This window comes from Prunus avium, chromosome 7 (assembly GCF_965620075.1).
Source record: "Prunus avium chromosome 7, drPruAviu1.hap1.1, whole genome shotgun sequence".
NCBI classification, from domain to species: domain Eukaryota; kingdom Viridiplantae; phylum Streptophyta; class Magnoliopsida; order Rosales; family Rosaceae; genus Prunus; species Prunus avium.
The window spans coordinates 34041046-34045816 of record NC_142290.1 but is presented as its reverse complement, the minus strand read 5'-3'; the positions used below and the strand labels follow the sequence as shown (position 1 = coordinate 34045816).

The 4771-nt window shown below is 37.6% G+C and overlaps 1 pseudogene; it reads left to right on the top strand.

The window, feature by feature from the left end:
• Positions 1-375: 375 nt before the first annotated feature.
• LOC110747205 (ubiquitin-conjugating enzyme E2 32 pseudogene) lies at positions 376-1071 on the top strand (annotated as a pseudogene).
• The last annotated feature ends 3700 nt before the right edge of the window (positions 1072-4771 follow it).

The following is a 4771-nucleotide window of genomic DNA, read 5'->3' as shown; positions in this document are numbered from 1 at the left end:
GGATTAGACACTTGAAGCGCTTCTTTGGGCTTGCTGGCACGCCAAAATCTAAAATTCATTATTATATGGGGTTTACTCACATTAATAGCGTCGAACCCGTGGGGGACGTGGGGAAGGCGGAATGGGCCGTCACTCTTACCTGGATCAATATTTTTTTAAAATTTTTTTGGTCAAAATATTGACCAGTAGGTTATCTTTTGGACCAGCCTGCATATTTACGTGGTATTTCAACAAACAGCAACAACCCAGATCTACTACATATTTATTAAAGTTTTGTTAACCGGAAGAGGTGGATCTGTGATGGAGGAGGAGGACAAGTGCCACTCGGCGCGGAAGCAGTTTCGAAAGGAGTTTGACCGTCGTAGATCGAGTGCGATGGAGGAGGACAAGTTGTACTTGGCGTTAAAGCGGATTGCAGAGGAGTATGATGAGATTGAATCCAATCCCTCCGACGATTTCAAGTGCGGCCTGCTCGGGCGTAACATGTTTGAATGGCAATTTGCAGTCCGAGGCGCTATTGGAACTGAATTCGAGGGTGGGATTTATCATGGGTGGATCCAGTTTCCGGAGGATTACCCATGGAAGCCTCCTTCATTCATGTTTTTGACGGAAAATGGTCGCTTCAAAATCAAAACCAAGATCAGATTGAAATGGCGGCCATCATGGAGGGTAAGAGATGCTTTACTTGAACTTATTGATTTAATGTCCACCTACCCAGATGGTGAATTGGGTTCAGTAGAATACAATAAGAAATAAAGGCGTGCCCTAGCCATCAAATCTCGTGCAGCACCCCCAAAATATGGCACTTGTGAACGTCAAAAGGTAATTGATGAGATTCATGAATATATGCTAAGCAAGGCACCCCCCATTCCTGTTCCTCCTCAACTGCATTCCCAAAATCATGGAGCCAAAAGAAAGCACGGCACAGGCAGCAGCGGCGGCGACAACGGCTATGTCGTCAATGTTACTGGGAATACATTTCATGCTATCAATTCCAAAGGAGTAGGATTTTTGGATTCTATGAATGAGGCCTTCAACCCCAAGAAAGCAAAACGGTGTTGGCTTTGGTGAAGAAAGCAAAACACGGTGTTGGCTTTGGTGAAGAAAGCAAAACTAGACGACCATGTTTAGGATGCCAATTCTCCAGCCCAACACTTACGTTTTAGTCCACCGTTGGTTGTGCTTGTGTAGGTAAGAATAAGTAGTTAGGCTCAGTATGAGTTGCCCTCCAGGGATCCCATGTGGACACCTGCCTGGGTCAATAAGTAGTTGGGCCTAAATCATTCGGTTTTTATTTTAATTTTGTTGTCGTCGAAATTCGGTTTTTATTAAGGGGGCGTTTGGTATCCTATTCAAATAGAGAACTCAAAAACTTTTATTTTTTTAAAAAACAAGGAGTTCTTAATTTTTTGGCTTATTATCACAAAACGTCCATGACGTTTGCGAAACTATCACATTGCGTCCTTAAAGTTTTTTTGTATCACTCATGGTCCCTAACGTTAATATAGGTGCTCTTAAATAGTCCCTCCGTCAAAAATACTGTTAAATTTAGGGATATAATCGTCAAATCAATCCAAAATTATATAAAAAATATATTTTTTATTTCCTTCCCTTCTCTTTCTTTTCTTCTTTTCTTCTTTTCTTTCTCTCCGCCCTCTCTTTTCTTCTCTTCTTCTCTCTCGCTGTTTCTCTTTTCTTCTTCTTTTCCTTCGTATGGCTGTTTCTTTTTCTTCCTCTTTCCTTCTTTGTTCCTCATTTCTTCTTCTCTCCTCACTGGAATTGTTTCGTTTTCCCAAAGATAATGCTGCAAAAGTAAGCCCCACAACAAAAACGGCTCCTGCTCCTTCAGCTCCCACAGTCCCTGTGAGCAAACTACTCCACAAGTGTCACTAGCTATACAGAGCATAAGAGGTAAAAAGAAAACGGCAATCTATTCAAACAAGCATTACCTCCAAACAATTTCCTCCTCTGTGAATCCAATGCATCTTCTCCATTATCGGAATCGGACCACCCCTTAAACCCAACAGTCGAGTTTGACCCGACCCATGAACTACAATTACGATGGGGTTCCAATCCATTCCCAGGCCTCTCTTTGCCTTGAGCAACACAGAGAACTCGAGCCCGATGATCCAGCTTTCCCAGTTGCATCCGTACAAGAATGGGGAAGGTTTTGTTGGATTAACTATTGAAACTATAAACTTAAGCTTGCTGCTAAAGAGATGGCTAAGAAGCTCTGAATTTCGTTAATCTAACTGAATGAGAAAATTACAACTTAAATAAGAAAAACAAGTCTGCTGCTGCAAGCAACATAACATCCACTTTGCAGATTTTGCGGAACTACATACCACGACTCCAGCATGAAAAATGAACCTGACCATGACTCCTAAAACTTAGGGATTCTCCTGTAGACTAGGTAAACAAGTCTCCTAACTACATACAACCACTTTATTGAAAAATAAATAATCAAAAGATAAATCTTAACAGGTTTTAGTGCAATTTCAGTAATTTATAGCCAAACGAAGCTGGGCGAGCTCGGAGACCATCTTGCAGTCACAGTAGCTTTTGGAGAGAGAAGAAATGAGGAACAAAGAAGCAAACAGGAAGAAAAAGAAAATGCCATGCGAAGGAAAAGAAGAAGAAAAGAGGAGGAAAGAGAGAAAAGGAGAAAAAGAAGAAAAAAAGAGAAACAGAGAGAGAGAGAAGAAGAGAAGAAAAGAAGGGCGGAGAGAAAGAAGAAGAAGAAAAGAAAGAGAGAAGGGAAGGAAATATTTTTTTTTTAAATTTATATAATTTTAGATTGATTTGACGATTATACCCTTGGATTTAACAGTTTTTTTGACGGAAGGACTATTTAAGAGCACCTATATTAACGTTAGGGACCATAAGTGATACAAAAAAACTTTAAGGATGCAATGTGATAGTTTCGCAAACGTCAGGGACGTTTTGTGATAATAAGCCTAATTTTTTTTTTAAGATTCAAAAATTTGTTTGATATGCAACTTGAAAACTGTTTTCAAATCTTAAAATTTTGAGAACTTGTGGGTTATTAGAAAAAAACTGAAAAAACAGATACTTTTTGTTTTTAATAATTGAGGTGTTTTTTAGTTTTTCTTGAGTTTGAGTTTTTAAAAATAGGGCTACCAAACAGGTTTTCTTTGTTTTGTACTCAAATTCTGTTTTTGAGTTTAAAAAGTTGGATTCAAGTTGTATGCCAAACAGGGCCTAAGTTTAATCTATGGTTTTTATGTCGTTGATGAAGACCCACTGCATTTATATCTCTTTTTTGTTTGTCTCTTTCGCCCTTTGAAATACATATAGTAAGAAACTTAAAATCCTGATTTAATGCATCTTTCACTACTAATTCAAAATTTGAATTATGAACTTGGTAATTTACTAATTTCGTCATGTAACCCACCTACAGCAAGAAAAAAATAAATTGTCAATAAATAATTGACTTGTTTTTATAGTAAAATAATTGACCTTTATATATAGTAAATAGCGTACCATGTAACAATTTAAATAGCTAAGTTTAATAAATACCTATGTAAATGGGTTGCGTTTCAATGTGGAGTTAAATACCTAAATATGAGGTACGTATGAAGCACATTAAGTATATAAATGGGTTTCATTTTTTTTTTTTATCTTCTCCAGAAGATGCTTCATTTTGAGCTCTCAGTGTGTCACATCTTACTGCAAAAATTATTATCTCAAGAATAACTCCATTCAAACTTTGAACAATAAGCATTTCCTACAACAAGCAATTAGATAAAAATTGTTGGAGGGAAAAACATCAAGAAAACAAGATATGTAAGTAGATTAACATGGAGATAGTACCCCGCCATGTTTCTTCAAAACTCTTTAAGGTTCACTTCCCAAGTTTCTTTCGCTGATCGGTGATGAGTATTGTGGATTCAAGCAAGGTGTTGTTAAGAGCAACATATCTCTGTAACAAATGTGGAACTGAAAGATGAAGATCATTGCTTAACAATTTACAGTAGAATATTACCTTACTCGTAATAAACAACCAAACGACGCTTGATGAAGAGCAGGTAAGGAACAGCCACCATGACTCAAGTAGTTATGATCATGAAATGGTGAATAATCGACTACTAGTCTAAAACAGCTAGTTGTTGAAATTGGTTGCGTCAGAGCAATAGTATGTACTTGTGGTTAAACACATTTTGGTGCCTTTTATTTTAAGAATCATCTTGGCGTTTTTCTCTTACAATAACTAATAAATTATAAAAGGAATATCTATAACATTTCTGCATTAAAAATGTTATGATATATACGTGTGGGTTGGTGTTTGAGGATTCTTTGGAGCAAAGCAGGGTGGTTTGAGTGAGATTGAGAAGAAGAACCAAGAGGAAGGTTGATCTTTTGTACAACGCCATTGATGAGAGCAAAGGGTTTTACAGGTGCCCAGTTGAGAAGTTTGTGAGGTCATTGATGAATGTGCCGTTTGTAAACTAAACTGACTACATGATAGAACACACATCAAGAATATACAAGAGTACATCTCCTCAATCCGATCCCTTCATACACTTATTCTAGATGGGATGAATTCTTTTGTGTAGGTTGGCTTGATCGGTTGAGCAGGGGCACTTGTGTTTTATATGCATCTGACTAGGAGTCTCTCCCATCAAGAAAAACTCTCAAGCAGTCCTTATTGCATTAGGAAATAAAAACCCTAGTCCATATTAAGTAGGAATCCCTTTGGCCCATGTATTTAACTTAAACACTCATACAAAGGCTACGGCCAGTAGTAATT